Consider the following 27,555-nt stretch of genomic DNA (forward strand, 5'->3'; position numbering starts at 1 on the left):
AAAGCATAGATTCAAATTTTGATAACTTTGTGATTTAGAAGAATAAATCAGAATGAAATGGAATGGATAAATGAAAATCTTTTTCCTGAGTCAAAACATTTTTCTTTTCATTTAACATAGTGTCCTCCTCTCCCAATAAAGAATCTATGGTGCTTCTTCTGACTGATGGTGCCATTAAACTTAGGGGAGAAGGGGTGTGTGTGTGTGTGTGTGTGTGTGTGTGTGTGTGTGTGTGTGTGTGAGTGTGAGTGTGTGTGTGTGTGTGTATGAAATATTGTACTATACTGTAGTATATATTTATTAATTATATATTATATTATCTCTTACTGTATATATATCAATAAATCAAAAGATTTAAAACAAAAAAATTAATAATTATATTTGGGTAGCAGGTTATAGATGTTTTCAATTTTTTCTTTGTCTGTTTCATCTGAATTTTCTACATTATCCTCAATGACAATGCCCTATTTTAGCAGTAAGAAAACTCACACAGAAGAATGCAAAAATATCTGAAGCCAAACCTAGGCGGTCCAAAGCCGTCTGTTTCTAGTTTCTATGCTAAGCCCAACTTACACATTCACAGAACACTATTCCTGTTACATGCATGCAGTAATGTTTCGTCAGAATTGCATCTGGAGTCACATCCCTGGCCACTGGGCTGTCAGGGATGAAGATGGGTGCTTCTAAATTCTGGGGGACGGGCTACCTATTGAGCTGTAGGTAGTGCCTGCATTTTGTTACCCGTTGTGACAGCTGCCAATGTGTGAGTGAATGTGAAATGTCAAGTTCTCTGGCACCATTCCTGGAAGAATCTGTAATTTACTGGCTCCGTCATGTCACTCTCTGAAGTATTGCCTGGGAGACAGGCTATGACCCACCCAGGATCTTGGCGGAGTTTTCTTTGGGGTCCTTTGAAGGCCACTTTCCCATCAGGGTACTTTGGTGGGGACCTTCCCACCCATTTCCTCTGGCTTCAGATTTCTCCTTGGGAAGTGAAAGGGGTCTCTGGCACCTTCCTGGTTTTTTTATGCCTGTATTTCTGGGTGAAATCCCATGAAGGCACAAAGTGTGGAGCGGAGGATGCTGTTCGCCCCATCCTATTTTAAACCATGATAAGGTGGCAGGAGCCTTCGACGATCAGGAAGGAAGAGACGCCTGGGGAGTGGCAGGAGTGAGTAGAGCTGACTCCAAAAAGGCTTTGGTATTTGCTGGAGGACTCACAGACAGGGTGCCTGCCAGTTCCTTTTTTATTTTTTAATACCAATTCAGTCACCTGAGCTAACCTAAGGCAGTGTGTGGGTTACTGGTTTTTTTCTTTTTCATTGCTGCAAATGAAATGCATAATTAAAAGTCGTTAATTAAAAACTGACACTGGATTGTCTGACTACATCTGATCAAACAAGTCACCCCAAAATGTAGGGAAAGCAGCAGATCCTTCCATAGGTGAACATCACAGACCTCTCATTTAGGAGGTGTGTTCATATCCAGTGCCTGACAGGGTGCCTACAAACTGTAGGAGCTGGGACTACTCCTTGGTCCCCATACCTGTGTGTTCTGGGGTCGAGGGAATGCAGATAGGAAACCTGCATGTTGCAAACAGCCACCTCCCAAGCAAAGAATCACCCTGCTCACACATGAATGACTGGTCAGCTTGGTAAAACAACTGGATGATGACCCAGCAGGAGAATGGAAGACTGGGGTGGGAGAGGAGTGAGTTATGAATTTAGAGTCTAAACACAGGTTGTCACACACCAGTCTGGGTGGGTGTGCTTGACATGAATTAGTGTATTTCCATTTTGAGTAACTGATTCAACCAAAAACATCCAGATGTACCTCATTATTTAATAGACTCTGAAGCATCTTCAGCCCTGATCTTAAATACTAAACTCAGATTTCTTTTGAATGCATCCTCTTGGGTACTCCATCAACACTTTAGTCAACATGCCCATGGCCAAACTCATTGGCTGCTGACCTGGTTGATGGAAGAAGGAAACCAGAGCATCTTCTCTGAGCCCTCCCTTTCACTACCTATCCCCAACACCAGTAAATGTCAAGTTCACAGAGCAGCCAGGGTGCTCCTGGACCTTCCGCAGTCCCACCTATAGTTTATCTCATCTCCAATCGGCCCTCCATGCTACCACCAGAGATGGCATTCTAAACATGGGCTGGCACGTACCACCCTCTTCTTTAGAAGTGCTTACTGACTCTCTGTTGGCTGTTGGATAAGTCCCACAGATTTTGCTGTGCCCTTCCAGGACTTTCTTGATACTCTAGCCTGGTAATGTTTGAGTCCTGATGCTATAGCATCCCTCTGCTGACCTGACAACACAACTGTGATAGAAAGCTCACCGTGAAGGAGCTGCACTACTTGAACTTGAGGAGTCCACCTGGGCAAAGGTGTGGATGAGGGAGAAGTGCTTTTCCCTGTCATTGTTCACTCCTCACGATCTTGTTCTCTCAAGGCTCAGCTCCTGTTCGCAGCCTGCATTCGTGCTGTCCCAGCCTGGGCATCACCACCCTACAGAAGGACCATCCTCTGTTGCTGGTGTTCTCTTGTTTAGTTACCTGGCAAGACTGAGTGTCTTTAGGGTAGGGACCAGTGGTTTTGGGTCTTGTCATCAACCAGCATGCAAATCCTGGAGACTCAAGAAATGCTTGTGAATTCCTCACAAAACTGAAGCAATTATTTGGGCAACATAAACAAGAAAAGGTCCTAACCCTCAAGCATGTTGCCAGCTGAAGCTATATTCTAAAATGGAAGCCCCTGGATATTTGCCTCCCCTTCTGCACTTGCTCACCTGGGCCCAGACAGGCCGCTGTAAACCCCAAGTCTTCGGAGAAACTTGAAACTGTCAGCCTGTGGCTCCGTCAATCACATGCCTTTTGCAAGGGCTCAAATTCATTAGGAGGGTAAAACAGGCTTTAAGAAAATGTTGTCAGAAAGAATCAATCAATTTCAACATTTAAAAGTAAAATGTGCAGCAGTCTCTATGGTGGGGCTTTCATAATGCAGGGTGTTCCCTCCTGGTCATGAGCTGGAGTCCGGGAACGTGAGGCTATCCTTCTGAGGCTCGGCTGCTCCTGGGGAAGAGGAAGGAGGGGAGGAGGTGGCAGCTCAGGAGCCGGAGGTGCTGAGGCTGCAGGAGAATGGGCTGTGTCCAGCTCTGGCTGCTTGCGTGCCTCACATTCCTATAAAGGAATGACATTGGTTCAGGTCCTTTAAGGGTCATGGTGTAAAATGATCATTTGGTCCTGATTTCTGGCTGGCATTGGGTTTTCTTCTACTGATTCTTCCTTGAAAGAAGGAAGAAAGGGAGAAAGGAAAAAAGAAGAAAGGGCTGGAGAGACCTTCATTATTTGCATTTTAATGCCATGTGGGCCTTTCGGGACTTGATCTTAGGTGTGGCCCTCCAGGCTAGTTACTGTTATCTTCATATTGCTGTCCAGAGATGTTATATAACTTGCTAAGGACATGCAGCTGGTCTCAAGGCAACCTTAGTACCCATTCTGACTTCTATCACGTTTTTTGAAAGGGCAAAAAGGAAGAAAAAAAGACCATCAGATAAAAGTGGAAACACTCTCTTTAGCCTGGGGTAACTTTCCAGATATAATGGGGCAGAACAGACCATCTTTGAAAGCAAGTTTGGGGGTAGGAGGTGAGGAGGTGAGGAGGTGGCCAGGGGAGAAGATGTGCAAGGAAAGGGTGGATGGGGTGTGATGGCTGTGACTTCAGCCAAATGGTCTTCTCGAAGCCCAGGTCAACAGCTATGGAGTCTCTAGAATGGCTCTTCTTGGGTGAGAGTTAGTTTATAAATCCAAGACCAAATTATAGTTTGAGGTAAATGGACAATTTCTTGAAACTTCAGAATAAAACCCAACCAATGGAGTGAAAAAGTATTAAGTGGTTTCTTCTTATATTCATCTCTTGGGACCTCAAATCTTGACGTGTCAGTCAACCAGACAGCTGCCTGCCTGGGGAGACTTCAAGGGCTTTCGAGAGTACCCTGTTCTGTTTCCCTATCCTAAAGGACTCTCTTAAATACCTCCCCTGCCAACTGAAACTCAACCACTGGAATTGATTTCAGCCTAGGACTTTTACTTTTGCTCACATGCAAACACCCTCAGCAGCAAATAACCCACAAGTGTCAATGAGTTTCTCAAAGTAGGAAAGTAGGCTTGGAGAGAAGAATGTTAGACATAAAGGAAAGAGGAAGAGAAGACAGTGACATCATCGGCTGGAGGAGTGGGGATTGGAAGGACCAAAAACTTTGTTTTTAATTAAAAAAAAATAAAATTACATTCTTCACAGCTTATTGTGAGACAACCAATAGAGCTTCTAGGCAAGTTATTTTCAAGGACTGACATATAGGAAAACGGTCCAATACAGAGCAACAGGGAAGGGCTGGACATGCCTTCCTCTCCTATCACGCTGCTACCCTTGGGAATGGCACCTTTCCCCTTGACACTGTTGGGGTGTCCAAGGGATTCCAAGCCTGCATGGCTGTTTGCGTCTCTCCTTTGATCTCATGGGGATGTGGCATAGCACCTGTTTGTTTTTGCAGGGAGCCAGCAGGGACAGTCAAATATCTACAATATCTAAATTTAAAATTGAAGTGAATTAAAATTATTTAAATCATTCACTCATTTGAATATGAAAAGTTTCCATAATAGCTAGAAATCTCATTGGTTATTTTATGCATCAAAGCACATGTATGTACACACACACACACACACACACACACACACACATCCAAGGAGATTTATTCTGAGAATTGGCTCAGATGTTTATGGAGGCTGAGAAGTCCCCTGGTCTACCGTCTGTAAACTTGAGAGCCAGGAAACCCACATGTAATTCAGCTCTAGTCTGAAGGCCTAAGAATTGGGGGACTAAAGGTACAAGTCCTGGTCTGAGACCGAAAGCCTGAGAGAGGGGTGTCTGTGTCCTAGGGCAGCAGAAGATGGATGCCACAGCTCCATCAGACAGAGCAGATTGGCCCTTTCTCTACATTTTCATTCTTTTCGGACCCTCAATGGACTGGATGATGCGTACACACACTGCCGAGAGTGACCATCTTTCCTCCCTCTGCTGATTCAAATGCTAACCTCTTCTGGAGGCATCCTCACAGACACACCCAGAAATAATGTTTGACCAGCTTTCTGGACAACCCTTAGCCCAGAGGCACATAAAATTGACCACCACACCATGGCAGCCCAGGAGGAAGTGGTCAGCCCTTCCATTCCCTCACCCTCACCCCAAGCCTTCCCAAAGCCTCAGCTTTTGCAGGCTAAATAGCTCATTCCGGAAACCCAGTCACCATTTCTTAAACACAGGGTAGGTGACCATAGCCTTCTGTGAACATCATGGTTTGAATAAACAAACACTGTCTGTTCACTTTCCATTGTGGTTATCTCCTTCCTACCCTATCCTCATAAGCACCAGGGGAACCTTCCCAAAGGGGCCGAGGGGCAGTCCTCAAATAACCACACCCCACCAGGCCTGGGGGCATGGCCTTCGGCACATACATTTCATCTAGCAAATATCCTCCCGTGCCTGTTCTCTCTTGCTAACTGGACTCTGAGGTCCTTAAGGAAGGCTTTATCCATCTTTGTTCTAGCAGCATCTCCTATGACTCAGGTACACAGCTAAAAGCTCAACAACTCTTTGTTGGATAAATAAATGAATGAATAAAGCACTCAATTAGGAATAAAAAGTATATAACCGATATGAAAGGAAAGCCATTCCTATAACTGAAGTTACTTTCTCTTAGGGAAAAATTAAAGGATTAGGGATGTAATTATTGCCCAATTATAGAGGTAACCTAGTGATAGCCTTGGTTTCTATCATTTGGGAATTACCTTTTAGTTCTTATTGGTGAAGTAGTAAATGGGAGGTCCAAAGTATTTCCATTTTTTTGTTCTTAAAATCTGAATCAGTTGCCAAAATTGGATATAAAAAATTAAATAAAAGTTTGAATTTCCAACTTTTTTGGAAAATCTGGCAGACCTGGCCAACCATTTCTTCCTGGCAAAAGGCTGGCTGGAGCTGAGTAGCAGCTACGGCTTTAGAAGGGGCCCCACCTGCCCCTGAGCACTCTGGGTAGCTCCCGTCTGTTTGGAGAGGGGTCTGCACTGTGACTCCTCTCTGTGGTCCATGTGCACCACTTAACACTGAGCAAAAGTGAGACAAGCTCTTCCATTCGTTTTGGGCCATGGATGCTTGTGAGAAGCTCCAGCTCTAAAAACCCTCAATTCTGTGTCTTGTCCTTAGGATGCCTGGGAGTCACCAGCAGAGGCCAGCAACACGGAAGTTAGTAAAATCTTGCTAACTAACCTCTACTTATTAATTCCATTCTCGACTATTTACTTTGAGGCAGGTTTTACTTGCAAATAAATCATAGCGCATCAAGTTCAGTTTTGTTTTGAGAACTGCTGAGACTTTCTCGAGCCTAGCCCCAAGCATGAAGCCAAACTCCCGAAACAAGGAAAGCGCCACGGCTCTACCCTTTCCCAGTCCCCACTCCCTGCCCTTGCCAGTACCTTCTGCATGTGTAGATGGAACCTTCCTGGGTTTTTACCATGCCTCCATCCCTCACCTGCCAAGCTCTGCCAGGAGCCATTTGGGCTAGTTTGCAGAGAACCCAGAGCAGCATCTAGGTCCGGTGGCCGGTGTGTGGCTGTAACTCCATGGTGTGGTCTCACTGTGAGACTCCAACAATAAGGAGGCAGAGGACCCCGCACCATCTCTGCAGACAGGGACGCCTTCCTGAGGCTCGGTTCTGGAGAAAGGCAGGCACTCTATGGGGCTCTTCGCATGGCCTGTGGTTTGCGGGCACCGTATACATCAAATGGCCAAGCCCACCAGTGTTTCACTTGATGCTGCTGGACTGCTTGCAAGATGTTTTCTTTGTGATTCCTTCCCTCATTCGTTGAGCAGAGGGGGTAAGTCAGGGAAAACTTTCATGGGGTGGCTGTGTTTCCAAATGTTCCTCTGTGATTGACAGCTCTGCCTTCAGCTTCCCATTGTGGCACCTGCAGATAATGAGATATCTTGAAACCGGAATTTCCAGCGCCTGAGCCTGCCAGGAATATTATCATCAGTGTTCTAGCCAGCCATTCCTACTGCACACATGACCTCTACAAATTTGAAATGTCAAAACACAGCCAGGAGCTGAAACCAAGGCCACTCTGGTCCAAGTGGCTACTGGCTCTTGAATGTCCAGGAAGGAGTCTTTTATCTCAGGAGAATTATGGATCGCCAGAAAATGGTGATCTTTTCATTAACCTATATGTATTTAGAATATATATAATGTCTGTCTTTCATCATTCTCATAGCCTGTGTGTGGGGAGACAAGAGGGCTGGGGGCCTCAGCATTTCCCCAGTGAATCTGGGTCCTTTTGGGAGCTAAATCAGACCACTAAATCTCTTTGTCCTCGGTGACAGTGGGAGCCTTAATTTTATAGATATTATCACTACTTCGACTTTTTTTTAAATTAATTTTTATTGGAGTACAGTTGAGTTCAATGTTGTGTTAGTTTCAGGTGTATAGCAAAGTGAATCAGTTATATATATACATGTATCCACTCTTTTTTAGATTCTTTTCCCATCTAGATCACTACAAAGTATTGAGTAGAGTTCCCTGTAGTATACAGTTATAACTACTTGGATCTCGTTATGTTATCCGAGAGGCTAAAAGTGGAGGGCACTTGATCCTAACATTGGAATTTTAATCTTTTACAGAGCTTCTCTCTCCTATCTCCCTTCCACTTGGGCTGTGAGCTTAGAGCTCTCAATGCTGGATGGTTTGAACTCACCTCTCTGAACGCTGAGCCACTGGTTTGAATGTTCACCATGTCAGATGCTCCATGTCAAGGGAATTAAGCCTTCCAGGGATCTTCAGCCTACAGGGGGAAACACTGGGCTGAGAGCGACATTATCATGAACATGGGAATGCAGAGCATAGGGTGATGAATGGGGGAACAAGGGTAGGAGAAGACATTCAGAGAGCACACTGAGTTGGGCCTCAAGGGACGGGCAGGACTTTCTGCCAGGCTTGAACTAGATGGGAGTAGGGGTCATGGGTGAGCAGACTTTCCTTACAGATGGATCTGTAAGAACAAGGACCCAAAGGTCTAGAGGCACATAGCACAGACGGGAGCCAGAAAGCACTGTAGTGGGTCTGCCTCTCAGAGTGTCCGGGCACCATGGCCGGCTTGGCTAGAGAGGCTTGGACCACAGCCAGAAGGGCTGGGCCTTCCCCTCAAAGCCTGCAGTGACAGTTCTTCCTACGTTTCTCCTCTTTCCTCCTCTTCACATTGCTGATGAACCAATCCTTCTCTATTCTCAATCCATGCTGGGCCTGATCCTTTGCCTGAGTTCTAGACACATGAGCCAGTTTTAACCACTTAAAATTTTTTTTGAGATATAATTGACGTATGACATTGTATCAGTGTCAGGAGTAACACATAATGATTTGATGTTTTGTACATATTGCAAAATATCACCACAGCAGATCCAGTTAACAGCCACTTTTGAAAGTGCTTCATCCCGCAGTCACAGTGGCTGGTTCAGGACGGGCTATAATCCAAACTGAGCCAATGGGAATCAGCCCTGTAACTTTGGCTTTCGTGAGTGAGGTACGCTGTTTCCGCTAGGATTTCTAAGCAGGTAGAATGTAAGCTGGCGGTCATCCCGGCACTGCTTGGAGAGAGCCTGCCTATGGGTGATGTTAACATGGGGCGACGAAGATCAAAGAGTTGGAGAAAGGGTTCTGATGGCATCATTTGACACCTAACTTCAGCCATGTCTGAAGCCGGCTCCCCCACTCCTAGATTTTACATTGGCAGGGGATACATTTTTATTTATTTGTTAGATTAAACAAGTTTCAGTTGAAATTCTGTCTCTCGAAGCTTCAGAGAAGCATGACTTATATAATGGCAAATACTGGCATAGCTAATAATTCTATTCTCACCACAGAGATTTTGAGGGTGACCCACTGGTTCCTTAGTCAGATGAAAGGAAATTGGGATGAAGGTCTGTTCAAACAGGTGAAGGCTACACCTGTACATCTTTCCAGGCACCTGACCACCTCTCCACTTACCTGGTCTCTCTCTAAGTCCCCAGGCACCATCTGACAGGTGCAAAGACACAACCCCTGCCCCCACAACCCCTGCCCCCGGATCTGCCCCTCCTCACCAGAGAAGGTCCTCCAGGAGACCAAAACCAAGGACTGCTGAAGCAGAAAACCTGGACCATGTGCTCCAAGTAAAGCTGCTTGACTGAAGAGATCAAAATCCCATTAGTGCTCCAGCCAAACTCCAGGCCCCATGGACACATCAGCATGGGATGACCCAGAAGGTGAAGCCACCCTGGGGAGAAGGTCCTACTCCAGGGACCCCTGGCCACCAGCTGGGGGTCTGAGGGCCCTCATCCTATTCCCTTCTGGCATCTTTGTCTCCATGAGGATGGAGCAGAGGCCCTCCTGCTGGTCTGGGAAGTAGAGATGGCAGAGGTTCTGCAGCCAGGAGGCATATTTGGCCCAGAGGGGTTCTTTCTTGTCAGGCCAAGGAGGTTCAGAGTAGGTCAGAGAGGGTTTACCACACTCCCTTCTCCAACCTCATGCCAACAGCCAAAGGCATCCTGAATACAATGGTCAGTAGCTGCAGAAGACAGGAGAGTTGTATTCTGTGTCTCAGAAACCCAATGTCCTTCCTCACACCTGCCCCAAACACATACACACACACACACACACACACACACACACASACACATACACACATACACACACATAGGCACACAGGCACACACAGATACACAGAAAACAAACAYGTATCCACACACATAGACATACAGATAYACAGACACACACACAGACACACGCAGATACACAGACCCAGACATACACACACAGACAGATACACAGACACACTCACAGACACAGATACACAGACACACACACATACAGACACCCACAGACACACACAGATATACGCACACAGATACACAGACATAAACACACATAGCTACACACACACACAAACACACAGACACACACAGATACACAGACACAAACACACAGAGATACACACGCAGACACACAGACACACACAGACACACAGACACAGACACACTGCTTTTTAAAGACACAGAAAGGTTCACCAGGGCAAATTCATTCAACTCAGCCCCCTGGTCCGCTGGGCCTAACCATGCATGTATCCCCACTGAGTAACTGGTATCACCCCAGGGTCCCTGGAAAGTTTTTCCTTTTCTCTTTTCCTTTCCTCTCAGTGGTGTCTGAGGACCAAGAGAAACTTGCAGTAACCCAAACAGGCCTCACACGGTAAGATTAAAAATATCTCAGGAAAGGTACACAAATGGGCTCACGAACAAAACAAATCATTCACTGTCAGCTGCTTTTTCCCCGCTCAAAGATCTGCCGGGTCTTGGGCAGCCCAGGCCAGGCTGGGAAGCCAGCACAGCCCGCGCACAGAGTAACAGCAGAGCCAGGCAGCCGATGGGATGTGTGTCTGCGGCGCTGGACGGCCACGGGCAGGGCTGGGTGGAGAAAATGGCCGCCCTGTCGCCAGGCCCTCGCGTGTGGCCCCGTCAGGAAGGAGCTGCGCTCCGGCCGTCCTGGCTGGCTCCCGCTAAGTACTAATGCGGCGGTGGCAGTGGGGGACGGGAGATGAGAGACAGAACGGGGCAGCTGCAAATGAAAATCACCCTGGGGAAGGTTACAACTAGATAAAGTTTTCGACAATAAGATTCCAGAGACTGCTGACGGGAGCAAAGCTCAACATTTTAGTCTCAGTACAAATTTGCTTCAATCTTATACAACTCCCATGCAGCATTGCCCACAGCTGCATGCTGTAAACAACAAACAAATCTATTTCCATCAGCCCTGCTGATGCCAGGAGAAAAGTGCCTGAGCATAAGACATGCACAGATGCAAACCCTCACCTGAGCCTGGCGCTGCCCTCCATTTGGCCTCTCTAACTTAATATCGTTGTTACAAAGCTATTGGTCTCCTGGTAGCAAGCTGGCTCAACGCAGCGCCTCTTCTTCCAGCTAATCTGACAACTCCGATCCAAGAAGCATCAAGGGCCCAATTAAGAAGACACATCTTATCAAGGAGCTTATTTTGCATAACAGAATACAAATGACGAATAAAAATTTAATGTTTAATAACTTAGTACAAAGAGGGCTGTTGATATAGAATGCCTGGAATTTTTATGGAGGCTGTCAGACTTGTGATAAAACTGTTATATAGGAACACTTGGCAAAAAACAGCGTAGAATTTTTCAGTAATGGTGTGTGCATGATATTGCATTAATTCTTGATATAGAACTAACTGTAAACCTGGGAATCAGCCAGTCTGCGTTGCAGTTTAAGATGGGGCGTGTGTGTGTGTGTGTGTGTGTGTGTGTGTGGTGTGACTGTGCATGTGTGTATGCATGTGTGCTCCATTCAGAGGGCTCTGAGGGTGCACTGAACATGTATACATGTTTCTATCGAAGGAGATCTAAGTGCATTTTAATGAGGATTTTGCTAAGAAGATCCTCAGTCTTTCACAAGGCACTTGGGTGTGCCTCCCAGAAATGACAGGAAATGACTGGGCTTGCTTTCTGTGCTGACCACCTAGTGGGAACGGACGCCTGATGCAAAGGGTCTGACAGGATTATCTGGCGCCCTGCTCTGGCGCATTGGAGTTTCTTCTTCACCTGTAAATGTGGGTGAGCAGGTGGCACAGGGGACTGGGATGCAGGGGGATGCAGAGAAATATAAGCCTTGTTATTCTCTGGACTCCAACATTTGATCCCAGGCAATAGCTAATACATATACACAAGCCTGAGCTTGAAATATTACTTAATTCCTGCAGAATTTTTCCATTTCTTTGGCCAAGAGGGATCCTTTCAAAGGTGCATTCATTCAAATGCTTTTCGAGAACCTAAACCTGGCTGGACTCCGGGAAGAAATCTATAGTTGTGAGAGGCAGCTCTTGAGAGCGGATAGGACTACAGGCCTGACTCCTGTCTCTGCCATGTGTTACCTGCAAGACACCGAATAGGTTACTGAACCTTCGTAGCTGTAAATCAAGCTATGAATGGTACATACCTATCTGACAAAGTGATAACCTACCTTGGCATTTATCATGGAATCAGGAGCACAGCAAACTCTCCATACACATCAGCTTGCCTTCATGCTATCAATACATTTCAGGTCAATTGCGTCTCCCTCCTAAGCCTGGGCCCACAGGAGCACCGGTGTCCACACTCTGAATGACTTTAGACTGAGCTGGAAAAACCCTTTTGACATTATAACTGTGACTCCACAAAATTCCAAATGCCCATCAAGAGAAATGGAGCCTTCATCTACTAGGAATGCTTTATTTTTAAACTGTCCATTAACTAGGGCTACACTCAAGCTGAATCAGAGTGGAACTCTTTCAGAAGTACATATTACATCTAGATGAACGCAAGATGAATTTCGTACTCCTCCTGTCCTATTGCATTAGTGCTATTATACGGGATGCTAAATGAATTTCTAATGATTGGACACTCAAAGGAAAATGTGACCCCTTCAGAGCAGTCATCAAACTCTAAGGCAGATTGGAAATTGTGGGGTTGGGGAGCTTGTCCCAATGGCAAGAAAGCCAAACAGAATAAAACGCTACCCTGAGTGTTATTGTGTGGGCTACTGAAAAACGTAATTTACTTGATGAGGCTAATATTCAAATGCAAACTTATATTAGAATTAACACTACAGGAGGGGCTTTCACATGGAGGATTTGTTACAGAAATAAAACCTATCGGTAACACTTTCATTGTTCCATCATTATGAACTCATTTGGTATTCACTGTAATAGCACCGATCATAATAAATTTGTTTGATATTCATGTGGCTCTCCCACACATGAACAGAGTTTCTGTTATAATTCACCATCCAATGAGCATTAGTTAATGCCAATTTTGGACCAATAAGGATAGGCCATCCCACCATAAAGATGCCTGGAGCTGTCTAGGAGTTAAGGGACTTGTCAATACCACATGGTCCTTCTGGTCCCTCCTGGTTTTCCTGCCAACCCTCAAGCTGGAGAACTTTCTGGATCCCAAACTGGACATAAATGAGAATGGTCGCAACTTAGTGTTTGGAGCCCAGAGAAAAGTCCGAGTTTTGTCCTTGGATGCCACTAACTGAGCCCTGGCAGACGTAGACATTAGAATGATGCTTTTTCTTCCTGGCCACACCGGGTCTGCGAGGGACCCAAGCAGATAGAACAAAAATGCTGCTCTTGCTGGAGTACATAATCCTGTCTACTCTCCAAAATAATTTTCTACAAGAGATTTCAGCGCTCTGCCTCGGTGATTGTACAAAGGTTTACCCTGCCTTCATGCCCCAAGCCGGGAATGGAGCTGGTTTCCCAGCAGCCCTCACTCACTGGCACTCCAGTAGCCCCATCCTACAGAGAAGAAAATCCGGCCGATCTTGGCCCAGTTACTTCATCACTTGTCAGGGCACCGGGTAAGGACTCTCTATTAAACTCTCTGGTAATTAAACTTGTAAAATGTCCCTACGATGCTCCCTAGCTTTGGAGTAATGGATTTACCTGAGAAGGTTTCCCAGGAGGCAATTGTCCTGTGATAGGGGAAGGATTGTTCCAGCCGTAACCATGACTCTTTCTGCTTCAGTTACCCAAATATTTAATACGCATCCTGCGGTCCCCGAAAACTCATAAGCCAGCATCATTTTTCTTCAGAGCAGATGCAACCCTGCTTATCCTGAAAAGAGTCTGTGTTTAATCTCTCAGCACTTGGAGAACTCTGACATCCAGGCTGAAGGCATGACACCTAAATCCACACACCTTATATCTTCAGCATCTCTGGCAAAGACAGGTCCTTTAACCTCAGGCCTGAAGAGAGGGAACAAAGAAGCAGGCACATTTGTGCTTTTAAGGAGTGGGGGGGAGGCTGGTGACAGAAGCAGGCATGTCTTCTATCCAGTGTGGCCACGCCTCCCGTCTTCCCAGAAGGAGGGCAGCCCTCAGGAGCTTCTCTCCCCTTGCTAATTGGGAGTCTTCGGGCAAGTTACTTGCCAATGGCAATCCAATAGCCCAGTGCTCGTAAAAATAAACACTTCCATCTGTAAAATGGAGATACTAAGCTGGCTGCAAAGATGAGGTAACACAGCTCATCACAGCTCCCAACACAAAGACTGAGCCGGAACAATATTAGAATTCAGTAGCATCTCATCAAGCTGTGAGTTAGTGTCTCTGCTGGGAATGGTGGCTCCATTCCGCCCACATTAGTCAAGTTTCTGAGCCTCTTTCATCATCTCTGCATGGAGTTTCTTCTGCTTCAGCATCCTCCTCCCAGGCCATGATTTCTCCAGTATCTGCAGATAGAAAGGGGCGGGGCTTAAGAAGACTTTCCCTCAGCGGCTTGGGCAAGGGAGAGTATCTTCCTTAAGTCTTATTCTCTCATTATTGCTGTTGTTTCGCTCCCTAACATAGCAAAGCGTATCCCATTTTAAGGAACAAATATTAAGCCATTAAGCTGTACAGTAACGGAAACAAAGGCCTTTGGGCATTTTTAACATTAAATCAAGAGAGGATGGAATGTCATATTGTCTGGTGTTGAACTGTCCTCAGAGGGATGCATAACCATGTTGTTGGTGTGTCCAGCCCCAAACACAGCTTCCTCCTTGACAAAAAAGCAAAAGATGTCTTGGAGGTTAAGGCCGATTGGCTTCTCCACGTGAGCTGTCCTTGTCTGTGGGATGAATTAGGGCCAGTGCCAGAGGCCCTGAGCTGGCCTGCCCTAGTTTTGTGGTTTCCTGCCAGATCCTTAGAGTTATTTAGCATAGTTTTGGGTAAGATCAATACACATTGAGCCCAGTATAAATACCATCCCCAATGTGCCAAGAAGCAGCCCAGGGGGTGTGCCCCCCAAATTAGCCAACAAGTCGCTCTTGTGAGCTGCCTGTAACCTCACCTTGAATAAGTGAACTGTGGTTTGATTCATATCCTTCAAGTGCACACAGTTTTTTCTTTGTTTTTTTTTTTTTTTTTTTTTTTGGAAGAGACACCAAGTTGAGAGAATTCCTCTGTGGAATTGAAGAAATAATGAATGTGGACCTCACCAGCCCCTGGCCTTTTCGTAGTTCATAATGAAAACGAATGTTCATTTTTCCTTTAAAACTGTCTCGAGCTAAATGATACTGACGCTTTCAATTTTTAACATCATAATCAATAAAGGCTGCTTATGCACACTTTGCAAAACCATCAGTTTAGAAGTTTGAAAAAAATCTGCATATGGCTGCAGCTTGCTGGCTGGAACGCTCTCGCACTAAATCTTCTGAGTTAAAGTTTTACTGGTGTGTTATGAGTAAAAATGCCTTGTCAGCCATCTGCCAGTTTTTCTCCTAACATCCATATTTCCAACCCTTGCTAAACATTGGGAGCATGCGGCCACAAGAGGCCACCTCTACAATTAAACAGCCGAGTGCAGCAGCGAGAAGCAAGGGCATGTCGCAGGAGGACTGTCTAGTATTAATTTTAGAAGTCCATAAAGACTAGCTCTGACCCATCCAGGATGATAGACTGGCAGTTAAATGGATGAGAAACTGTTAACCCCAGGAGACGAAACAGGAGGGGAAAAAGCAGGAAAGAAGGAAAAAGAAAAAAGGAAAGAAAGACACAGCAACAGCAAACAATGCGCCAGTGCCAGAAGCTCCAATAGATGCTAATCATGGCTGATTAATCAGTCTCTAATTCCACTGATCCAAAAAGGTTACCGAGTCAATTGTGTAAAATTAGCTCCTTCTCATGTGTCCCTCTGCATTTGGAGTCTCTATCTGTTCATTTGCATCTTTTGCCAATGTTTACGAAGAATTCAGTTCATTAGCTCTTGAGCATGAAGTCAGAAATTGGAGGGGACTCTGCATTTTCTCGCTGAGAGTAGTACTTAAAACAAATAGCATCACTTCCTCAAACATTTACAGATTAAACTAAATGGCATTAATTACTGTAAATCTCCTATTTGTGAGGAGAAGGAGGAGGAAAAGAAAAGAATCCTCTTCCTGAACACCCACGGCTGCATGCAGGGTTGCTTCACTCCCATCTCCTATCTTGTATAGTTGGGGGCAAAGTGTTTAATCACGGAATGAACAGGAAGCGGGTGGCGCGGGGAGGTAACGAGGCTTGCTGCAAGGAGGCTCCTAACTTTTTATAGAGCAGCATTTTGCAAAGCTCAGAAGCAGAGGTTGCTTTTGCAAGCCCTTATTAAAAGAAGATCCCTGCCACATACATAGAAGCGGTCTTGGGAGATACCTGTTTTACTCGTGTTTGAAATCTCGAAAGCTGCCAAGAGAGGTGGAGAAGGCAAGGCTGGGCGGGCCCCGGGGTTTGCAGGGAAGGTGGGCACTGACCGATGATGGGGTGATGGGAAGCTCTGGATTGTTTTCCAAAAGTGGCCCTCTTGGTGTGTTTCAGAGGAGGGAAGTGTGCTCAGAGAAGGAACTAGAGAACAAATCAAATGAGCAGGTGAGCGTGAAAGCCCGGGAGTCAGCTTGGGAGAAGCCACACTCCTCCCTCGGAAACGTACAACACCCTTGGTCCTTGGGAAGGACAGATGCAATGCCTCCTGTTCAGACATGGCTTACGCCACGGATGTCTCTGGGAGAAGTGGGGATGGGCCAGGCAGAACTCCCCTGAGAACTGGTTGACCTGGGAGGGATGTTCCACTGCGCAGAGCCAAAGAGATTTGAGACAATGTGCTGGCGCTGACCAAACCCAGGGTGTCTGCCTATAGGAGTCTGGCATCTACTCCTGACCCCAGAGTGCTCTCCCCACCTCTATCCTGAGCAAATTCACTTTCTCTGACTCTGAGTCTCTACTTATATATATTTTCCTGTACATTTTTTTGCTGAAATGCTCTTCATTCCACGCCCTACAGACATCTCCCTTCCTCAAATCTCACGGAATCAGTATGGAAGGCTGGGGATGTCAAGCAAAACCCACTGACATTGACTCAAGTGGAGTGAGAGAACTTCAGGTTCTCTGAAGATTATCATAAGGTTTGATAAGAGCCTCACCTCCTCCAGGAAGTCTCCATTGATGCCCTCAGTCTGTATCCCTGTCCCTCTTTCCTGTGTGATCCTCAGAAAGCCACGGAACACACTGTTTTCTCATGATGGTTTCTGTGTCTATCTCCTTTTCTGAGTGTGAGCCTTTTAAGGACAGGACAGATCATCTTCGTCTTGTCATCCCCCGGACAAAGCACAGCACTAGACAAAGTAGGTGCTCAGTAAACATTTGTTGAATAAATAAATGAATGAGCCTTGGCAATATGCTGTGAAGACAGCAGAGGCCTTTCTTTCCAGCTCTAACTCATCATGACTCAAAACTGGGTCCCCGAGGCCTCTGGGCCTAGGAATTAGCAGGTTTGCAGAGAGTATGGGGTGTGTCATGTGTGTACACATTAGTCAAACCAACAATGAGGTTATTAAAGGGAATTTTTAGCAAGATTTGGATTTGGGGACTAAAGTAATGGAAAGATACTTCTCACTTCCATCTTCTGTTATTTCTGTGTCAGCTGAATACTAGTATCTTGAGGGCAGTTCTATCTTTTCATCTTCTTGGCCATAACATCTGGCACGGGCCTGACTCATAGTCAATGCCTAGTAAATGTTTGCAAATGAATCAGTGGGTGGGCTTGGACCCTAAGCTCTGAAGCCTCAATCTTGCGTTATGACAGATTTAGGGGTCAGAGAGTGTCCTCTAATGCTTCTGAGCCCAGGCCAAACATACCCGAGGTACAGTCTGAAGGTGGCAGGAAAGGTCAAAACCACTTTACATCAAAATTATCCTTGACAGTCCCTCAGGAGGACATCCTGTTGGAGAATGCAGAGGCCTCCCTTTTGGTTGGCAAGCCATCTTCCCCTCCAGGGTCAGAGCACACTGCTGCTTGGGCGAGGGGCATGGTGAGGCCGCTAGCCTGTCCTGAGGAGGCGTGTGGTATAAAAATACATGTTTTTCCCTGTGCTATTCCATAATGGAAAAGAGTATGAAAAAGAGTATAGTTATATGTGTAACTGAGTCACTTCACTGTACAGAAGAAATTGACATAGCATTGTAAATCAACTACTTCAATAAAATTTAATAAAAAATACATGTCTTTCACTTGTAAAATATCGCTCTTGGGAATAGTGGCCTGGACTGCCGAATTGAGGGAGTGGTGAGACGCTCACGCTATGGGAGGGGGACGGAGAACTACTTAGGATCTGCCCCCAGGTCATATCGTCCAGCTCATGCCCACCCCCGGCCAATAGGAGCAGCCTCATTTCCCATACTGTCACTGTCACTGTCCCATCGAATCCCCCACAGCTCCCTGGGAGCATCCACTCGTGAGGGGAAGCAGCAGAGGCTCAAGCTGGCCTGGGTGACCCACGCTGGGGGCTTGCAAATCCAGTCCTGCTGTTTCTGGACCCTCCCTGAGCTCACATCCAGGTGAGTCCTGGGCAGAGCTGAGGTGAGCCCACCAGGGGAGGGAAAAGAGGAGACTCATTACAGCAGCAACTCTGCTTTCCTCAGCCTCCTGATTCATCATGTTTTTTTATTAGCTCTCTTTTCCCTGATAAACCTTTGCAGGAGAGGAGCTCTAGGAAACAGCTGGAGCAAGTCCCTTTAGCAGGTGGAATTTGGCAGGCGGGTTTTCAGATCCAGCCGCCAAATCACTCAAGCTCCCACTTAAATGAAGGGAAAAGAGAGACACGCTAAGGCGGTCTGGGCTCTCCGCTTCCTGTTTAATCTGAAGGATAAAGGATAAAGGAGGAGGCCAGGGAGAGGGGAGGCTCCTGCTCTCAGAGCATTTGGGTCTCAGATATCTCTTTTCTGCCAAGGAGATTTTTATATTTGGGGTACAAATTTCTCTTTAGCTCTCTTACCTCCTGTGTTTCGTTTGTGTTTGTCTGTTTGGCAGGGGAGTTGGGGGTATTTTCCTGGGAATAAACACTCACGTGTTCTCTCTTCTCCCCTGACCTTCTCTCTCTCATCTCCTCTGCTCTCACTCCAGCCCTCTGTTCCTTGTTGCATTCAATCTGGAGTCAAACAGAAGAAAATGGGAAAAATCAAGGGCTTTTTAAAAGATTATTTTCTAGTGGAATATTTTAAAGCATTTTTTTTTTCCTGACCTGAAATTTGAGAAAACATTTATGCAGCACCAGCCATATTTGGTTTTAAAACCTCACCAGCATCTGGACTCACTCACTCATGGGCAAGGTGCCCCGTCCCAGGAGGAAACAGCCTACGAGCCAATACATGGTACCTAAAACTTCCTTCCTGGTACAAAATTTGGGCTTGGGCTCCCTTCTCTATTTTTCCCTATTTGTGGCTTTGCTCTCTCTTGATCATAGGGGAACAGGCCACAGTCAGTGTCAAGGAGCTAGATGGGATGCTATTTCTTAACTCAGCAACTGACCCAGCAGGAAGCTCCCATCTAAGCAGGGGCAGGAATTGAAGGGTTTCTAAGGCTTGGAGGTGAGAACCGCTCTCTGCACTAAAAGGGGAGCACAAGTCGGTCTTACTCCAGGCAGTAAAAAAGGTTTCAATCTGCATGACAACTGAGATGGAAAGGTCATAGTGTCCTGGGCTGCTGGATTCTGCAGGGGCTGAGAGGGAAAGGCTGCCCTCATTGGGACAGTGACATTGGCCACACACACCCTATAGAGAAGGAACATCTCCACACGTTTCCCTCCTGGGCCTAGAATCTCAGAGCTCATTTTTCAATTGTGGGCAAAGCATTTCAGAAGTCAAGAAACACTCAATAAATCCCTACTGAATACATTCATCAACTAATTTAACTTTCTCTGAGCCACCATGTTGGCAAATTGAATACTCCATGGGAATTGTTCTTTCCATGGGACTTAACTGCGTCCCTCCCTCACCCATTCTCACTGTTGTTTGTAAAGGGCTCTGAGATGCTAGAATTGACTCTGTTGTTTGACTTACTCCAATGGTGATCAGCAGAAGAGAGTATATGCATCCTCTGAGGGGACATACAATTCCACGAAGGGAGACGGGTGCCTTTTCTTTGACATTTTTGGAGTTGCAACATCCATTTGCACTGCCACTTGTATACACATAAAAAAAAAAAAGGCAAAGGGAGAAAGGTAAAGATTATGAGATGTATTTCCTGTAATATTTAATAATCACGTTGAAACACTGACATAAATTGCGCCGCATTTACAAATCTCTGTTTCCTTTGAAAATTACACCCCAGCATTTAATTCACCAAAATAACTCATTTTATACAGCACAACAATGTAGTAAAATAACTCATCTCGAATATGTGGATATGAATAGATTTAACACATCTGCATTGAACAAAATGAATTCATCTAAAAGCTGAGAAACTGCTGTTCTCTTTCGAGAGTTACCGATTATTTTACCATTCCCTTCAGTTTACTTGTTTGTTTTTGTTAAATTACTTTAGGAATTAGGAAATGAGAAAAGCAGAAACGCTGGGTAGGTTTTTCTCTATTTGGAATAGGGGAAAGAGGCATAAATAATCATTTGTATTATACCTTATTTCATTAAAAATTATATTTACAATTGTGTGGAGACCAGGGAAGAACCCTCCATTCACTGCAGGTTGCTTTGTGTAATCCTTGGAAAATACTGTATTTCCATTACAACGTTCTCCCAACAGGAGTCTAAATATTAAAATTATTTTTGAAGCTGAACTAAAAGCAGAGTTCAAGTGCATTGTCATGTTCCCCCTGGGAGGAGGAATTCATTTGCAGACATGGGGTAATATCCCTGAAAAGGAGATGGAAAATGTGTTTATTGCATCTCAGTTCTCATACAGGATCGTGGAGCACCTCCCAGTGGGTGCCACAGAGGAGCCTTCCCGAAGTTGAGTTGTGATTTCTGGCTCCGCCTTCAGGATAAGCAGAGGCATCCCAAGAAGCAGAGCCCATCTGTGATTGATGGTTTGGGGATGGCCAGGTGAGCCAGGACCACAGCTGGAGAGAGAAGGCATGCTCAAGGTCTAGACGGACACATCCCGCAGTCAAGGTGAATCCAACTGTTTCTGGATCCTGAAGGGTTTCTTCCATGCAAAGCACTTTGAGGGCAAGGAGTGGAATCTAATGGGCCGCCCTCCTATTAAGGCTACGGGGTCACGCTCCCCATTGCTAGCGCAGCTAGCAGTCCTCCACCTGTGAGCTGGGACAGAAGAGGGACCACGTTGGTGTAGAAGGACGTATCAATGGAGGGCCCCAACATTTTGATGCAGAGCCTAGGGGGAAGATTCCCTGAATGGGTTTCAGGACATCAGTCTTGCAGACACTGTCCTCCTGATGTTCCAACCACAGCTTCCAGTTTCCGGCTCTGTAAAGTGGAGAAGCTCTCACACAGCTACCTGGGTGCAGAATCCCTCGCTATCTTCAGGATTTCTTTCCTTGAACAAATATTGTCATCCCTCTAACAGGATTTTTTTATCTGTAAATCCATTCCTGTTGCATCTCTCCAAAGCATTCAACTTAGTTTTCATAGGGAAAAAAGTCTATTTTTTCATTCTCATTTAATCAATTTGCACCATTTATTAAATTGCATAAGGACAATTACAAGTCACCCAGGTGCAAACAGGTTTGAGAACAAACTTATCTGAGTCCTGGTAAACGTTCCATTCAGCCCATGGACCCCTAGCCTTGAGCACTCAGGTGCTGTGGGTGTCTGTCAGCGCCTCTTCCAGAAGGAATGCCGGCTCTGGCTGTCTCTGAGTTGGTGAAGCGGTCAAGGGCTTTCTAGGTCAGACTGGGTACAATTTAGGAGGCATTCAGGGAATGGTTAGGCAAGGCTGGAAATACAAACAGGGGCCAGCTGATGGAGCCTTGAAGTAAAGTATATAAGAGATTGTCATGGGAGCTACTGATGATTTTTCAGAAGAAGGTTTTTTATCCAATTTGCCTTTTAGAAAGCTCCGTCAGTTGGGATAGGGAAGGTAAACATGTGATAGGTTGGGACGTCACGTCCCATTCTTTCTCCCTCCCTGGGATGGCATTTTACATCCACAACTTTTGTGGTGTGACTTTGGACTTGGCCATGTGATTGCTTTGGCCAGTGAACGTTGAATGCACACGATGTGACCACAGGCTTCATATGTGTTTGCATGATTTGGCTTGCCCTCTCCCACTCCTGCAGTCTACTGTGAGAGACACATGCCCTAGGTAGCCACTGTCCCTTCAGCCTGGGCCCTGGAATGACGGGCACATGGCACAGACGCAAATCTGACCTGCAGCCTGGAGCAAAGTTGCCACATACAATCTATGGGCCCGAAGTGAGAAACGTAGGTTTGCTGTTGTAAGTGGGAGGTTTGACGGTTGTTTGTTTCAAAGCCTAATTGTGAAGGATGATTAATACAGGATCGGGCAGGAGTGAGTGAAATGGAAAGCAGGGAACCCATCACCCTGCCTCACGTAGTTGGGTGACCTTGGATGAGTGCCTGCCCTCCTCTGGGTCCTATTTTCTTACTGACAAGATGAGGATGTTGTAGAAGATGGTCCCTTGGTGTCTTGTAACCTTGCGCAGAAGAAGAGATAAGAACATCATCTAGCCTACGGGAGGGATGATTTCCATCACGTTCAGCAAGAAATCGTCCTGGCCCTCCTGCAGCTTGCAGTCCACTGGGGGCTAAGAGTTGCTTTGCAAGCAGGCAGGACCAAAGGGCACACAGAGGCAGCATGGCCCAGCATCCCCAGAATTGCTGCGAATTGCTGCACCCCAATACTAGGTGAAATGTTGGGTGCACACATCCTTAATTCCTCACCTGCCACCTCCCTGGTTCTGGGGCCGCAGCATCCCCGGAGAAGATCACAGGGTCCCCGGGGCAATTCCTAAAAGACAGGAAACTTTCTGCCAGGAGCCAGCCCTGGGATGAACAGCTTCGGGGTGGGATTTCCCAGGAAGGGTGATTATCACGGAATCAGTAATAAGGATGGAAGCGCTCCACGAGAACAGTGTGAGAGACCTCCCCGGTGCAGTCACGTTAAGGTATGTCGCCTTCTTCAACACCAGGGCCACTGTCAGAAAGGCAACTTCATCTAACTAATTAGCAGGGTTTGCCACTTTACAAATCTGCCATGGCTTTCTTGGCACGGAACAGCTGCTTAGGCAAAGAGCTGTAGGAACCTATTAAAACTCACAGGCCTGAAAAGGCAAGTAGGGGAAGGGGGAGCTTTAAAAGAGAGAGTGGCAGAAGGAAACTTCCCGAACAGGTCAGTGCTGGCTCCCTGACTCTGCCTGCAGCCAGGTGGGAAGTGGGTGAAAGCATGTGAGAGGGACCGTCCCTCCACTGGATCCGGGCTCCTACATGGTCACTTGGCTTTTTCTCTTGAAGTGCTCTCAGTTTTTCAAGCGGCTTTGAAGAAATGCTCTCCCATGGACGGCAACTTGTCACCGCACCCTGTCATCCATCCAGTAATTAAAATCTGACTGATTTACTGACTGGCAACAACCATCACAGCCCAGGAATCAGCTGATGTTCGTCTTTCCCAAGGCTGAATTGACTCGGTGGAAAGAGACGGCTGGCTCCCAAGCTGAGCTGTCACTCAGCTGCTGTGGAAACCAGAAAGACAGCTAACGGAGCCCTCGCCAGCCATCTTTGGTTTATTTTATTCTAATATTTATTACCACGCAGCAAATGAACATAATACGGATGAGTTAGGGGGAGCAGTGCAGGCTGAGCTGTGGGACTGGTGGCGTGGCCAGGGAAGCAGTGGACGCACTGCAGGAGGATGGAGGTGCCCCTAAAGGGCCAGCTGGCTCATGGGGAACTGTGGGTATGCCATTTGCACTTCACATACTAGCAGTTGTGGATGGGGAACGGGGGGATCTGGAGCTTTAAAAAGCGAGCGTGGCTGTGTCTGCTTATGGGAGAGCAGCGATGAATCAGGGTGCCTTTCAGGGGTGCTGATGGCGCGGGGTCTTCAGAGTCAGGCGTGGACTCTGGATTCCCTGAACCGCCCTGCAGCCTGTGGGGTGACTGAGCTTTTCTACCCTCCCCCTGACAGGAAGCAGGCCATCCTGGGCTGTCCTCTCATTGTCTTGGCTTTGCTATCTCAGTCCTAGGACATGGCCCATCGTGACCCTTCTTGGGTAAGGCTGCAAGGAGCGCCCCTGGGAAGCAGCCTCCACCACACTCTCCACCGTGAACTACCTGTGCTCCCCTGAGGACCCAGCGACCCTGCGCCTCCTCCAGCTTCTTCTGTTGCATTCATGTGTTCTTTCGGGGGAGTCTGTACGGGGCTATGCACAGTGGGGAGTGCAGCTCAGAACACACCTGATCTCAGGCTTCATGGGACCCACAGGCCAGTAGGAAGCCCAAGACATTCACCAAATAAAGGGCAAAGAGATTCACACCTCCAACTGGGGTGAGTGCTGTGGGGAAGCAGGAGCCCAGGGCCCTCTCTGAGGGCTTGAGGAGCTCACAGCTCCTCTCTGGGTCAAGGCCAGGACTAGAAGAGGCAAGCCAGGTGCTCAGGTGTGAGAGCTAAGGCCGCCTCACCCTCAGGGGGATGCAAGTGCAGGGTTCAGCAGAGAGCGAGGCCCTCTTCAATTTTGTTCCCTGGTGCCTCCCCGGCCTCGCCCTGTGCTGGCCCTGCCTAAATGTTCCCCTCTCTTTTTTGCTGAAGTAAAGAGGGTTGGAGCCCACAGTCTTCGGGCTGCTGCATCTCCCCACTGTCAGAGCTATCAGCCCTCCTAACCCCTAAATCACAGAAAACTGAAATATGTATGTACCGTGCAGTAATGCACCCACACCTCACTGGGCGGGGCTTCATTGTGTATAATATTTGTGTACAAGCCAAACAACATAACATTATACATATACATATATTTTTAAACAAAAAAATAATAACACACACAAAACACACATGATGACTGTCTTGTCAGGAAAATAGGAAGGGACAGAGGGAGACCCTACAAGAGAAGGAGAGTTTTCCAGATGTCTTTGTTCCCCTAACACTGTCTCCCTGGGGTGGCCGTCCTCCTTTTGTTTCTGGGACAAGCATTCCTGGGGGGGCAGGATGTGGGGGGTGCCTAGAGGAAGGGGGGAGGGACCAGACAAGCGCCCCATCTCACAGGCCAAGCTCACTGGAGCCCAGCCAGGGCCGCGCTGTCAAAGACCACAAAGCAAGTCCACAGAGAGCTGAGACTGACAAGAACCAGGGCTCCAGACCCTTTCAGGGCTCTCCCAGTCACCTCCAAGGCCGATGGTTTGGTTTCATTTTGTTTGTCTCCTGAAGTCAGAGTAGTAATTCGAGACCCCAGCGGAATGCAGAACATCAGAGCTCATAAACCAGATACCAACACTGAAGACACCTAAAACATTTAGACCAAAGGACCTCTTCAGCCATCAGATACCCTTTCCGTCACAGCCCGACCCACCTCCTCAAACTCTGGTGCTAATCGAGGCGTTCCCTGCGCCCAGCCCGGCTCTCAGCTACTGCCAGCCACCTGCATACCTGTGTCTGATCAGTGCAGCTCCCCAGAATGGAGGCATCTGCTAGACCAGAGCAAGGGCTCCTGGGAGGAGGGAAGGCATACGCACAGGTCCAGTTGTTACAGAAAGCCCAGGATGCTCTCCTGGTTTAGTACTGAGCATCCCAAAGGATGCTGCCCTCTGGGCAGCAAAGCACCTGCTTCACCCAGTTAGAAACCCTAAGGGGAGAAGGAAAGCCCGGATTCCAGATGTACCTGCTCTCTCCTCCCCTCAGAAGTTGGGCAAAGGGGTGAGAAGGGTGGAAGTTCATGTTTTGATTTTGAGTAAATCAATTGGCTAATCAGGGTGGGATTTTCCATCTGGGAGTTGAAAGGGCAAAAGGAGAACGGTTAATTTTTCAAGCCATCACTTTAAAATACAGTCCCCCTATCTGTGAGCTGCATTTGATGCAGGGTCCAGGCGAGACATCAAGAAGCAGTGTCAAGGCCAGAACAAGCATATTTTAGAGCAACGGCAAGTAAATTAAGCCAATTAAGCATTCTTAATGCCCAGGATTTTTTTTTTCTTCTTCCAAGAGCTCCTGCTTGCAAGACAGAATTTCTTTCTTCTTTTTTTTTTTTCTTTTTTGCATTCATACCCTTGATTTTCACCTGTGTTTCTCTGTTTCCAGGGACTGCATGGAATGGTCCTGGTGAGGGTGGGTGCCAGGCTGCCCCAGAGCAGGAAGCCTGCCCTGTCTTAAGGGGGCCTGACTCTAAAAGGGGGCAGTGGGCAGCTGGGGGAGGGCTTTTTAAAGACACAAACCGCACCAAATGGGGAAGATTCCATAGTTGATCTCCCAGGTAGAAGTTTAGTGAGGTGAAGTGAAATAAAGAAATGAAAACATTTCTGGAAATTCTCAGGAAGAAAGGTACTAGATGCAAGCCACCCTTATGACTGTTTTTATGCTGACATTGTGGGTGGTCTCTGAGCGTGTGGCCCATTCATTCAGCTCCTCTGATCATGAGGTTCAGATCTGTGAACTGATGTAGCTTTGGAGTGCTCACCGAGAGATGCAGAGATGGGTCCCCTAGTCACTTCGCTAAGGGGGCAAGGAGGTCACCGCCAAGCAAAAACAGTTTTCTCAAATTTTTCTGAGAGTTGCCTATTTAAAATCGGCTGTACATTCACCCCAGCCACTCCTATTTTTCTGGGGGAAGGACCTGATGATACAAACAATTGGAAAGTCACAAAATAAGCAAGTTGCTAGCAATGCACATAAATTGTGCGCTATAAGCAATGAATATGAGCCTATATGCACTAGGTTTTATCTTATAAAACAATGCCTCATAAACTGAACACTAGCCCAGCAGTTTTACTGCATTTACCTTGGTAATATTTTGCAAACCATTTAAACAGAACAAACGCACTGGCAGACCGTCATCCGTGGAGTAGGACTGTACAAGCACAACAGTTGGGGGATAATATATACGTCGGTTTTAGTATTAGGCGTAAGGATGATTCGCATTCAAACCACAATACAAACATGTCTTCAACTTAAAAAGTTTCACTTAGAGGTCAATATTGCTGTAAGTGGAAAGATGTACCCCCATACACCGTAGGGTAGAGCAATGACCTATAGCAAACCAATCATGAAGCAAAGTTTAACGCGATTTACAAATTAAAGAAGCAAGATTGGCAGCCTTTGAATACTATGATCTACTCAAGAGACAAGTCATGGAGAGTCTTTTTGGAAAGTCACAGAAACACCAGTGCTCTGCATGGGAGCAGGTGCACCAGGAGCTCTGCAGTGCCCCAGCCAGACTCAGTAAGAGAGTCCTCCACAGACAATAGTACGTTCTTAATTTCCATTTATGAATTCTTAATTACAGTAACCCTCAATAACCCTCTTAATGGGTTACTAGTAAGTAACCCTCGGTAATATGTAAATCTGAAAGTCGTTGTAATTCACCCTTAAGAGCCAAAGACAGGACTTGCCCTCCATGGGCAGTGGTGGCCTTAGGGGAAAAGTGAAGATTACCAGAAGGGAGGTATCAATTAAGTGTTATGGAAGTTCAG

This window comes from Aethalodelphis obliquidens, unplaced genomic scaffold (assembly GCF_003676395.1).
Source record: "Aethalodelphis obliquidens isolate GAN/ISIS:26980383/991018 unplaced genomic scaffold, ASM367639v1 scaffold43, whole genome shotgun sequence".
Lineage (NCBI taxonomy): Eukaryota > Metazoa > Chordata > Mammalia > Artiodactyla > Delphinidae > Aethalodelphis > Aethalodelphis obliquidens.